The sequence below is a fragment of the Rattus norvegicus genome, chromosome X (genome assembly GCF_021556685.1).
Source record: "Rattus norvegicus strain SHRSP/BbbUtx chromosome X, alternate assembly SHRSP_T2T, whole genome shotgun sequence".
NCBI classification, from domain to species: domain Eukaryota; kingdom Metazoa; phylum Chordata; class Mammalia; order Rodentia; family Muridae; genus Rattus; species Rattus norvegicus.
This window is the reverse complement of record NC_141554.1, coordinates 2,526,907-2,541,257: the sequence shown is the minus strand read 5'-3', so window position 1 is coordinate 2,541,257 and position 14,351 is coordinate 2,526,907.

The following is a 14,351-nucleotide window of genomic DNA, read 5'->3' as shown; positions in this document are numbered from 1 at the left end:
CCTGTGTGTGTGTTGGGCCCCGATTATTCTCTGATTGCTATTATGAATATTCAAACCCACACAATAAAGGTATAAATTCCTCAAGACCCATTATTTTTGAAGATAATGCAAAATCAAATAGTCATTTGATAAATAAATTACTGGTTTTAATACATAGAATTAAAGGCAAGGCACATATCGATGTCTATACAGTAAGGAGGTCATCAGAGAAGCTTTTTAAGATGTGTAAAATGAGACATGGAAGTGAAGAATGATCAACCAAACAACACCATACCCCTTCATGCCACAACCTTCAATATGACAGCTGGTATTTGTAACTTAATAATTAACGTCTCTTTATAGAACATGTTTTCTTAGCAGGAGTATCACTGCATAGGCGTTAAATTTCTATTTTCTTAATATTGTTCGTGATATTCTATCAACCAGACTTTTGATTTAAATAAAGAAAAAAAGAATAAAAGATGTATTGTCTTGATATGTAGTTCGGGCTAACCTGAAATTCCTAACTTCTCTGTCTCAGTCTCTTGAATGTGAGTATTCTAAGAACAGGATATGGTGCCTGACTTGATAGAAATTCCTTCCTATTCTTTCATCTCAACATCATAGAATTCCAACAAACTACCTGTATTTCTGTACACATAGTATTTATACAGTTAATCTTTGCTCATTTTTGCATTTGGCACCTGTGGTGTGATTGCTTGGTTACTTTCATGGAAAATTGTTCAGTTCCAGCAGAGCCTAGTCTGTTTTCAAATATCTACCTTTTCTTCTCTCTCCAGTTATACTCTGTTTTTCACAATACCACTGCTAAAGTAGCTGTTAGTACTGTAGTGGTGACTACTTTTCATCTTGTTCACATTGTTGCCTTATATGGAGACTGAGTATGGACTGCAAAGTTCTTATCATTATGTTTACCATCCTTACCAATATCTGAGCTCTCATGTAATGAGGAACTCCAGTGCTAAGCGTACTTTGGTTCCTTAGGGATTCTGCCTGTCCCTTCCCATTATATCTTCTGAAGTTCAGTCTCATGTCCCACAAATATTGGAATGTGGCAAACTCATTTTTCTCACACTCTGATAACTTTTCCTTTCAAATGAGATGTCCTTTCCTGTTTTGTGGAGTGTATATGTCTTTGCTGAAGTTTGGGTTTTCTTGACAAAAAATAGACCACTTTTTCCTGACAAGTGTAGAGTAGGAGATATCACCAGCCTCTTGGCTCTCTCTCTATTCACTTGATATAATAAAATATCAGAGATATGTGAGTAGATCAGCACATGGTTAATCCACAAATCAAATGTGATCTTCAGTATTTCCAAATTTTAAATAAATAAACATGTTATCTATGTTTATAAATACCATATAAGACACACACACACACACACACACACACACACTCATACACACACTCACACACACACTTGTATGCCTATATATTCATGGAGAGACAGAGACACAGAGAAACACAATAGAAAAAAGCACGTAGAGGTTGTACATAAATTAAACTGTTAAAATAAGCAACAATGAAGGATAACAGTATTTGTTTACATCCTGCTTCACCATTTGATCACTTATAAACACGGCTAAGAAAAAAAGCATTCCCCATGAGTTTGCTTCTGTATGAATAAGTTAATTTCCCAAATCACTAAAGTTGATCAGGTGTGGAATGCTTGTCAGCTACATGAGTCATGAGCTTGTGTGCATGTCTAGCCACAAACATTTTAGATTTGCATTTGGGTACACTCTATTTTGGGGAATTTCTCACCACAATACATAATTTTCGTTTCTGTTCAATAATTGATCACTATATTAATTTTCTATTTGGGTTAATGAAAAAACACAGCTCTCCAAAACAACAAAAACAACAAAAAAAAAAGAAAAACAATACACGATTTTCTTGTGGGGGCAGGGGACATAGTCAGGTATAATACTTTATTAGATCTATTAGATTAGATCTGACCCATTCATATAAAAGTTATAAAAATCTAAGTGTAGAGAACATAGGGTAGACTTAAAGCTCTGAGAATTATGAAGCGAGAGTGCTGTTGAACATACTTGACCATTCAGTGGACTCCCTTCTTGTAGAAAAAAAAATGCTGGAATGCATAGGATTCTATTGTTAGGCATTTCACACTTATTTTGATGTAGTGTAAATATTTGTCCATATTAAAATAAAAGAAACAAAAAACAAAAACAAAAACAAATAAACAACCTTCCCACAGCCAACACAGAGAATGACTATATTTTAATTTGAAATATTTTTACAGCAACTTACTTTTCATTAGTAATTTCTGTATTTGTATAGTTAGCTCTCTAGTTAGAGAGTGAGGCCTTTCTTCTCCCAGGTAAATTTCCAGAATATTAACTCAAGAACTAGAATGTTGTATTTACATTTGGATTTGTGCAGTAAAAATGACTCACGAGAAATCCTGAGGTTTCATAAAAGAAAACTTACTAAAGCTAAAAGCACACATTGCACCTGACATGATAATAGTAGGATATTTCAACACCCCATCCTCATCACTGGAGAGATCTTGGAAACAGAAATTAAACAGAGATGTAGAGAACATAATAGAAGTTATGAACCAAATGGATTTAACAGATATTTATAGAACATTCCATCCTAAAATATAAGGATATACATTCTTCTCATAACGTCAGGGAACCTTCTTCAAAATTGACCACACAATCGGTCCCTTAGCAGACCTTAACTGATACAGGAAGATAGAAATAATCCCATGCATTATATAAGATCACCACACACTAAGACTTGTCTTCAACAATAACAATAATGTCAGAATGCTCACGAATACATGGAAGTTGAAAAATGCTTTACTCCATGACAAATTGGTCAAGGAAGAGATAAGGATAGAAATTAAAGACTTCTTAGAACTTAATGAAAATGAAGACACAACATTCCCAAACATACGTGACACAATGAAAGCAGAGCTAAAAATAAAAACTTATAGATCTGAGTTCTTGCGAAAAGAAACAGGAGAGAGCATATATCAGGAGCTTGATAGCACATGTAAAAGCTCTAGAACAAAAAGAACTAAGTAAACCCAAGGGGGGTAGAAAGCAGGAAATAAAACTCAGAGCTGAAATCAATGAAGCAGAAATGAAAAGCACCATACAAAGAATCAACAAAACCAGGAGCTGTTTCTTTGACAAAAACAATAAGATAGATAAACCCTTAGCCAAACCAACCAGAGGTAAAAGAGACTGTATCGAAATTCACAAAATCAGAAAAGAAAAGGGAGACGTAACAAGGGAATCTGAAGAAAGTAAAAAAAAAAAAAATCATCAGATTCTACTATAAAAGCCTATATTCAACAAAACTACAAAATCTGGAGGAAATGGATAATTTCGTAGACAGATAGCAGGTAGCAAAGTTAAAACAGGAACAAATAAACTATCTAAAGAACCCCATAACTCCTAAAGAAATAGAAGCATATATTGAAAGTCTCCCAACCAAACAGAGCCCAAGTAGAGATGGTTCAGTGCAGAATTTTATCAGACCTTCTTAGAAGACCTCATACAAATATTATCCAAACACTTCCACAAAATTGAAACAGACAGAGAACTACCACATTCCTTACATGAATCCACAATTACTCTTATACTTAACCCACACAAAGACTCAGCACAGAAAGAGAACTTCAGACCAATATCCCTTATGATATTGATGAAAATATGAATATTTCATATTGATGAATTATGAATATTGATGAAAAATACTTATAACATTCTTGCAAACCGAATCTAAGAACACATCAAAAAAATCATCCATCATGATCAAGTAGACTTGAACCCAGGAATGGAAGGATGGTTTAATATAGGAAAATCCATGAATGTAATCCATCATGTAAACAAACTCAAAATTAAAGAGCACATGAACATTTCATTAGATGGTATAAAAGCATTTGACAAAATTCAACAACCCTTGTGGCTAAAAATCCTGGAAAAATCAAGAAATGAAGGCTCATATCAAAACATAGTGTGGGGCTGGGGATTTAGCTCAGTGGTAGAGCGCTTACCTAGGAAGTGCAAGGCCCGGGGTTCTTTCCCCAGCTCCGAAAAAAAGAACCAAAAAAAAAAAAAAACATAGTGTAAGAAATATACAGCATACCTGTAGCTAACATCAAACTAAATGGAAAGAAACTTGAAGCATTCCCAGTAAAACCAGGAACTAGAAAAGGCTGCCCAACTCTCTCCCTACTCTTTCTAAACAGGACTCCATGCCATAGTCAGAGAAATCAGACAGCATAAGGGGTTCAACCAGATACAAATTGGAAGAGAAGATATCAAAATATCACTATTTGCAGATGATATGATTGTATATACTTATTGACCCCAAAAGTTCCACCAGAGAATTTCTCAACCTGATAAATAACTACAGCAAAGTGTCAGGGTATAAAATTACCTCAAACAGACCAGTAGCCTTCCACTCCTCAATGGATAAACACGCTGAGAAAAAATAATGAAATCACACACTCCACCATAGTCCCAAATATTATAAAATAACTTGGTGTTAGTTTAAACAAGCAAAGGAATGATCTGTATGACAAGAAGTTCAAGTATCTGAAGAAAGGAATTGAGGAAGATCTCAGAAGATAGAAAGAGATTCCATGCTCATGCATTGACAGGATTAATTTAGTAAAGATGACTATTTTGCCAAAAGCAATGTACAGATTCAATGCAATTTCCATCAAAATTCCTACTCACTTCTTTAATAAAGCTAGAAAGAGAAATTTGCAAATTCATTCCAAATAAGAAAAAAGCCATGTAGCTAAAACTATCCTCAACAAAAAAAGAACTTCTGGGGGAATCATCACCCCTGAACTCAAGCAGTATTACAGAGCAATAGTGATAAAAAACTGCATGGTATTGGTAAAGAGACAGATGGATAGACCAGTGGAATAGAATTGAAGACCAAGTAATGAACCCACACACCCTATCGTTTGATATTTGGCAAAGGAGATAAAACCATCCAAATGAAGAAACATAGCATTTTCCAGAAATAGTGCTGGTTCAACTGGAAGTCAGCATGTAGAAGAATGAAAATAATCCCAATTTTATGACCATGTACAAAGCTTAAGTACAAGTTAATCAAGGACTTACACATAAAACCAGATACACTCAAACTAATGGAAGAAAAGGTGGGGAAGAATCTTGGACACATGGGCATTGGAGAACATTTCCTGAGTAAAACACTAGTGACTTATGCTTTAATATCAAGAATTGACAAATAGGAGATCATAAAACAGCAAAGCTTCTGTAAGGCAAAAGACACCGTCATTAGGATAAAACTGCAACCAACGGATTGGAAAAGATTTTTGCCAATCCTATATCTGACAGTGGATAATATCCAAAATATACAAAGAACTTAAGAAGTTAGACTCTAGAAAGCAAAAATACCCTATTAAAAATGGGGTAGAGTGAGTTACAAGACATTCTCAGCTGAAGGTTTTCAACTGGTCAAAAAACACCTAAATAAATTTTCAACATTCTTAGTCATCAGGGAAATTCAATCAAAACAAATCTGAGATTCCAGCTCACAGCAGTCAGAATGGGTAAGATATAAATCTGAGGTGACAGCAGATGCTGGCAAGGATGTGGAGAAAGAGGAACACTCCTCCATTGTTGGTGGGATTACAGAATGGTACAACCCTTTTGAAAATCATCTGAAGTTTCCTCAGAAAAATGGACATTCCATTACCTGAGTACCCAGTAATACCTCTCTTGGCCATATAACCAAAAGATGTTCCAACATACAACAGTGCAATATAGTCGAATATGTTCATAGCAGCCTTATTTAAAATAGTCAGAAGCTGGAAAGAACCCAGATGCCCTTCAAGAAAGGAATGGATACAGAAAATGTGGTACATCTACACAGTAGAATATTACTCAGCTATCAAAACAATGACTTCATGAAATTCATAGGCAAATAGAATAAACTAGAAAATATCATCCTACATGAGGTTATTCTATCAAAGAAAAACATACTTGGTATGCATTCATTGGTAAGTAGATATTATCCAAAAAGCTGGAATTACCCATCGTGCAATACACAGACCACATGAAACTCAAGAAGGATGATTAAAATGCAGATGCTTCACTCCTTCTTTAAAAGGGGAAACAAAATACCCATGGGAGGGGATAAGGAGGCAAAGTTTAGAACTGAGATTGAAGGACCTGCCGTTCAGAGCCTGGCTCACATGTAGCCCATACATATACAGTCACCAAAACTAGATAAGATGTATGAAGCTAAGAAGTGCAGGCTGACGATAACTGGATATTTATCTCTCCTGAGAGACACAGCCAGAATATGTCAAATACAGAGGCAAATGGCAAGAGCAAACCACTGAACCAAATCAGACCCCAGTTGGAGGAATTAGGGAAAGGATTGAAAGAACTGAAGTTAATAATAACAATCTCAACCAAACAGAGCTTCCAGAGACCAAATTTCCAACAGCAAGACTATACATGGCCTGACCCATGGTTGCAACTGCATGTGGCAAAGGATGGTCTTGTTGAGAAACAATGGAATGAGAAACAATTTTTTTCGGACAATGTTGTACCCCCAGTGTAGGAGAATGTGGGGAGGTGTAGGGAGGCTGTGAGTGGAGAGGTGAACTCCTTTATAGAAGGGTAGGGGGAAGGGCTAAGGGGCTTGTGGACTGGAAACCTGGAAAAGGGAATAACATTCGAAATGTAAACAGGAAATATCCAACAGTGAGAGAGAGAAAGAGTGAGAGAGAGAGAGAGAGAGAGAGAGAGAGAGGAGGAGGAGGAAGAATAAGAGGAAGAATAAGAGGAAGAAGAAGAAGAAGAAGAAGAAGAAGAAGAAGAAGAAGAAGAAGAAGAAGAAGAGGAAGAAGAAGAAGAAGAAGAGGAAGAGGAAGAGGAAGAGGAAGAGGAAGAGGAAGAGGAAGAGGAAGAAGAACAAGAACAAGAACAAGAACAAGAACAAGAACAAGAAGAAGAACTAGAAGAAGAACAAGAAGAACAAGAAGAAGAAGAAGAAGAAGAAGAAGAAGAAGAAGAAGAAGAAGAAGAAGAAGAAGAAGAAGAAGAAGAAGAAGGAATTGAAAGAGAAAGAAAAATAAACTTCCATTCTTCCCCATTCCCTCTCTTCCTCAGCTGTTGTTTAGGCAGTCATGTTAGTGAGATGCTATAAGTGTAATTTCTGGTGTTACTTTGGAACACCATCTCATAGTATACTTTAGTCTCTTACAATCTTCTTTCCCCTCTTCTGTAATGTCCCTCAGCCTTGAATCAAGTGACGTTTTATAGATAGATGCATTGAGACTGCACCTGAAATTTCTATCCTGCATTTTGAAAGGCTGGGATTTTTACTGTGATCTTTGTTGCAGAGACTGTAATTAATTCTGTATATAAGGACACATGACTTTGATTGATGTTAGGTATGGTACTGGCTTAAGTAAGTAAGGGACTGTATATACTCCCCCATAGTCACAGCTGCAATAGCCTTATTTATGTGGCTAAATTACCAGTACCATCCATGTTCATTGAACAGGACTTAAGCAAAATTAGAGAGCTGTTGGCTATCAGCAAGCTATTTCTGCCACTGCACTGCCCTTATGTTTATCCTGTCATGTTGATCATTGTGTTTTACAGGCATGATGTGAACAATCACTTGAAACTGACAAGACTGGTGATTGTAATTACATGCTATACTAGAAATTAGACCTGTGCCTGGCACATCTTTCTCTTTAACAGTTACTTTCTGATACTCAGGAGAATGTAAAAGTTAAATTTAGTCTTAAACTAACAAAAGGAAATTAAACTTTTTCCTGCTATAGAGCGTTTTTTAATTGAAGCAAAATAAATATTTACTTTATGTTGGGGATATATAATTTAATAGTATAATCCAAACACCTTTTAAGTGATTGAAAGTCACATGTAGTTGGTAGCTGTCATACTTTTTAAAATTGGCATCAGGATTATAACGATGAAATATTCTCTGCTTTATGCAAATACATAGGAATAATGAACAAAATTACGTACCAAGCTTCATGCTTTAGGTAAATAATTGCATTTATTCAATTGTATATAAGATTATATCATATTAGCTAGGTTTCAATTGCATTATAATCATGATTAAATTATTAATTAAATATTAAAATAAGCATACTTGGGTTACCAAGTATAAATGGAAAATAAAATATATTAGAATAACCATAAATATTTATTAAAAGCAAAATGATGAAAATATTGTTTACATAAAAGCAGCCTGGAGCTATATGTCACCTTAAAGTTTTATAGTGTGTTCCAGTGAGGTGTCCCAGCAGATAAAATTTCATGCCTTGAAAAACCAAGAACCTAAATTTGATACCTACACATATATGTTTTGAAGACTTCAATATTCACCACAACACCTGCACACATAAAAGGCTACACAGAATATTAATAATGAGACTAATGAGAACAATAATAATAAGAAAAAGAAAAAAAACAAAACTATAGGAACATTTTAAATAAATAATATATTGTATTGGTCTTAAAATAGGAAATTAAACACTTTTTCTTAGTACACTAACTATTCAAAGGAAAACTAACAGGCTTTTACTTCATTCTATATGAAAGCAAAAACACATGAGATCGATTGTGCAGAGGACAGAAACAGACACTTATCCAAGGTTCTATAAGAAAAATTTGAAAGATCTACAGTATAATATTAACATATTTAATCAAACACATCTTACGATGATAAAGGAAAGAAAACTGGAAAAAATGATGGCTGAGTGTAGTCTCAGCACCTAGAATGTGCCAAGATGTCTCAAATACAAAGACACCAGAAATACATGAGAAAATGATAAATAGGTTGATTTTATTATGGAATAAGTATTGTAATATTAGCTTAGTGGTTAAGAGCACTTATACTCTTAAGAGCAAACACATTCAGTTTCCAACATCCACGAAGCCACTTGCAACCAGCTGTAAAAGCAGCTCCAGGGGATCTGACATCTCCTGGTCTCCCCAGGTGCCTGTGTCCATGTGCACAAATCTATTCATACGCATTCACACATAACAGATCATTCAAATAAAAAAGATTCATGAATGTATTTTCTGCACATATTATGAATAGTAAGCATTCTACATATGCAAACACAATTGCTACAATATAATAAGAAAGAAGACAATTCGCAAATAGTATGAAGAGTAAATTAAGGATTAAAGCTTACACAGTTCAGTAAGGATAAAATGTTAAACTTCACTATTGAATTGCAATATGGATGTTAAAAAAATCTAGCATTTGAATTTATGAGTAAAACTATTTTATAAATTATTTTATTTAAATACATTCCTTCCATTGTACAATCTCCTTGTCCCCTCACACAGTTACTCATCCCATTCCACCTCTTCCTTCCCTGACTCCAAGACGATGTTCCCCAGATTCTGCCAGGCCCCATAATCCCTGGGGCCTCAAAACTCTCAAGGATTAGGCCAGACCAGGCAGTGCTCAGCTATACATGTGTCAGGGCATCAGAACAGATAGTGTATGCTGCCTGGTTGGTGGCTCAGTGTCTGGGAGATATCAACGGTCCAGAATAGTTGAGACTGCTGGTCTTCCTATAGAGGTTGCCCCCCACTTCAACTTCGTCAATCCTTCCCCTAATCCAACAACTGACAGAAATCAGAGACTGATACCGTTTTAAAATATATGTATCATTTAATTTTGAATGGTATACTATGGGTTCTTTCACAAAAAATTGATAGCATTATGTATTTATTATAGTCTTCAGAGATGGAAATTTGGCAGTATTTATACAAGTATTTCATTACTTTACAGCATTGAGATCATTCCAACAATGTGTTTTGTAATTTAAACAAAATATATTGTAAATAATCACCACTGAGTACAGTGCCAGAGTAGTGTCCATGCTGATTTTCTGTAGCGAACTTTACTTAATGAAAACGAAAATAATCTGAATACCACAATTAGGTTATTATTTAAACAAATGAGTAATCTACCATTTATTAAATGCATGATATTCCATGAAGAAATTCCTCATGCACATGTATTCAAGATATATTGTTAAATGAAATACAAATGACAGAATATTGCATTATGTAATTAAACTTTATAAACAGAAGATTTACATATATTCTATAATTTTGTCAATATAGAGTAAACCTGATACAAGAGCATGGGAGGCAGTAGAAAGAACACTGGGAGTTCTAGGTCATTTTGAGCTACACAATGAGATCCAATTTTAAAGACAAATAGATCTGATTTGAAAGAATATCTGCCCAACCGATCTTAGTGGTTACATTTGGAAGTTTTAAGAAAGCAAGTTATTCTTTGACAATTCCATACATGCACAACACATGTATGGAAGCCCACTACACTCCCAATCCCTTATCTTCCCCAACCAACATATCCTCTTTAGACCAAATCCCCTCAGCACATGCATGTCTTTTATTTTTCTTCATGACCCCCTGGATTTACCCTGAGTCACTTCTGTGAAAAAGACCATGAAGCTATACACTTAACAACTGGTAAGACACCAGTGGCTACATCATTTTCTATTCTCCAACACTTCGCTTAGTTCCTTTGAAAAGGCAGGGACAATATTATATAGGGTCTGTTCAGATAGATGTAAATATTCTGAGTTCCTGAGTGCCACAACTGTATCAATCTCAGAAGACAGCACCTCACAGATCTCCTTACCTATTAATTAGCCCTTGAAAGAGGCCAAGCCATGCATATCACCTTATCTCTACACTGGAAGTTATCTCCGGTGGGTAATCATTTGAAAGTGAAAACTTAGTTTTCTCCAAGGGAATCTCACTGGGTAACCAAACTAATTTTAAGGGTAGAATTCGTATAAAGAAATAAGGGAACTGAACAACATCTTTGGGGGATCCTTGTCTCATAATATGACAGAAGTTTTATTCGGAATGTCTTTTTCCTTTTGTTATTTATTTATTTATTTATTTATTTATTTATTTATTTATTTATCTATTAATTTTTACTCTGTATGTTTTGTGTATATATTTTTTCCTGGTTTTCTGTTTCCATGAAATACCTGATTGTGTGAATGGAAGTCTGTGTCTCTGTGTCTGTATCAGATTTTTGTAGCCTGCATTGGCTCTTTTCTATCTGTTGTTTTGTTCTATTCAAATTCATTAACTTTCATTTTATTTTTATCCCTTAGATGACTGTTTGTTTTCTAGTGAGAGTCAGAAGAATGTAGATACAGATGACTGTAGAGGAATAGAAGAAGGAGGGAATAGATGAAAGGGAAATCATAATTCAAATATATTGCATGAAAAAGTCAAATTTTAAGAAAAGAATTTTAAAAACATACTTTCTAGTGCCTGTCTGCCCACTTTTCTCAAAGTCTTAACAAATTTCATATTAAAAGTTAATGAAAATATTTTAAACCCTTTCCAAGGCAAGGAAAATTATTTGTTTACAGCCAATCTGGAACTGCCACTATGGGAGTGAAGCTTCTGTAGAGTTGCAATATTGCAGTAGGAAATTCTTTAAATGCTTTCAGAGATATTAATCCACTGAAGTCCAGTGGGAGTTTCACATGATGGATGTTAGAAATTTTCAATGGGAAGATATACATTTTCGATACTTCAGTTTTCATGCAACTCTTCAAGATCAAATTAAATGTATGGGATACAATAATGGAAGAGGTATGATCCTTTGAAATTTTCACAATTAACCCAAATAAAACTAAAATACCATTAATAATTCAGAATATATTGTATCCTAAGCCCACATCAGCATGACAATTAAGAAATAGAAGTAGATGTGTATCAGTGGATAAAAGCTGTTTCTGGAGAGGCACTATTTTATTTCTGGGACAATTTCACTTCGTTGGTAGATGGGTTAAATTAAGGTCTGATAATGAAGGTCTTGCTGTAAAAGATCATTCTCTCTCAACAGGAATTTCAAACCCTGATGTACAGCGCGCTAGCATTTAAATCAATCATCTGAAGAAACCTTGATAATGTCTTTATAACATTAAAATGGCTGTACAGGAGTTAGTGTTAATCAACATCTCTTCTTCAAGCAATATACATCTCATTTCATCCTTCGGTGTAACACGATTCCAAATTCAATTTCATGTAAATTAGATGAAGATGATGATGGTGATGTTGATGATGGTGGTGGAGGGGGTGGTGGTGTTGGTGGTGGTGTTGGTTGTGGTGGTGAATATGATGAAGAAGTCAAAAACGATCTTTTGGGACAGAGAACAAAGCCCATACTATATTCAGTGTTTTTCCTATCTTTATTGTGTCTAGGATCGAGAGTGAAAAATAATCTATTGTAAGTGCTATGTTGGGAAGGAAGAAGTTTAAGCTCATCAATAGCCCACTATCCATTACAAGAGAAAGCAAATTTGTCATGAGAAATTTATATATATATATATATATATATATATATATATATATATATATTCTCACATGAAACCCTTACCATAACCATAGCAATGAATCAATTTAATTTTGTGAGGCAGCAAATTGCCTTTCAGAGTTTAGCTAATTAATATAAAGTGATCATGTACAGAGTGCACTCCCTGGCTGTCAGGAACAAAGCCAGTGAATTTTAGATCTTGTTGTCCTAGGATTTTAAAAGTGAATGACATAATTGATAGCAATGTGCAACTCTAAAAGTCTTACCATATAAGTCACAGAGACACCATAATATATGCTGAGTATCAGGTTAGAACTTTTATATTCATAAGTATTTGAAGTTTCAAAGAGTAAAATTGTTGAGGTTAAGAACAGGGCATTTTTAGGTTTGCATTTCAATCTCTAGTGTGCAGTTTGGTTTTGGTGGATCATTAGACAGTGTTTTATTTTATTTTATTTGAACAGGTGATATAAGTTAACTGTACAGATTAATGAGCCTAAGTTTGATATTTCCATAATGCAGACAGCATGCACTGAACTAATGTAACTACATATTTTCACTGAATTTTCTGCAACTTACAAAAAGGATTCTCCATTCTATTTTTGGGAAAAAAATGACTTCCATAGGATATAAAAATCCTTAATATATTTTCAGAACTTTTTCTTATTTTAGAATTTTATTTATTCTTCACACACGTATACAATGTACCTTGATCACACCGATCCTTAACTTGGTTCTACTCTCTCTGGATACATTCCATTTCCAGCTTCATGTTCTTTATATTTTCCTGTTTTATTTTCTTTATAATCTATTGGTTCACTGATTACTGCCTGTTGGGATCTTCCCTAATTCATTGTCTTAACTGTGTATAGGACTTGTGCATACGACTGTAGATGCAGTGAGTCCATTGGTCCAACAACTGTTTCATCTCTAGATGTCACGGTTGGATCCTCTCACTCCCCAAGTTTGGCCTTCTCCTTTTCTGCTGTTTCCCCATCCTTATGCTCAGCTTTCTTTTTCTCACGGTCTTAGCACTTATATAACTTACATAGATCAACAGTAATTACGGCACAGTACACCTATACATTTCTCTGACCACAGATCATAAAAGTAGTAATGTATGGATAAAAACAGTAAGTATTGGAAGTCAGTTTAACAACATGGCCATTTAGCAAAACAGGAATAGTAGGATCCTCTCTATGGCCATGTGAGCCATGGGGAAAATGTGACCGTGTTTACAACATGACATCTGACTTTCCTTCTATAGTAGAGGCTTCAAAGTCAAACAAACAGCAGTTGGCCATTTTCATAAAATTTATATAATTGTCTTCATATTTCTGGATTTTCAACTGGCACAATGATATCAAGTTTCATCAATATCCATGCCAATGATATAATTTTGCTCTTTTGATGGTTAAAAAAAAGGTCTGGTGCCTATATAAATTATTTTTCCAATTTTGTAACATGGATATTTTGAACAGTGAGAAGGTAAATACAGTCATGGAGTTATACCTGGAATAGACATATTCCTCAAGGTACATATTCCTTCAGTGTTACTATTGAATCACAAATAATTTCAGTTTTCAGTTTTATATTAATTTCTTTAGTAGCTATATTGAATTTTAGATCCAACAAACATATACCAGGGTCCTTTGTTCCAGCAACACTATTCAAACACTGTCATTTGTATTTGTACTTCATCAACGATTTGTGGGTTTAGTAATTTTCATATAATTTTTGATAATTACTGTGCCATTATTTTAAGCATTTAATCAACCATATTGCATATTTAATTGCATTACTTTATTTCTGATGAATAACGTATTTTGTGTCTTATAGATATGATCCATACATCAGATAAAGAGCCAGTAAAGTTTCTCCATCGTTATTTAGTTGGTATCTCTTAATGACACTCCATTGTGAACATGTGCCATATTTTCTGTATCCATTC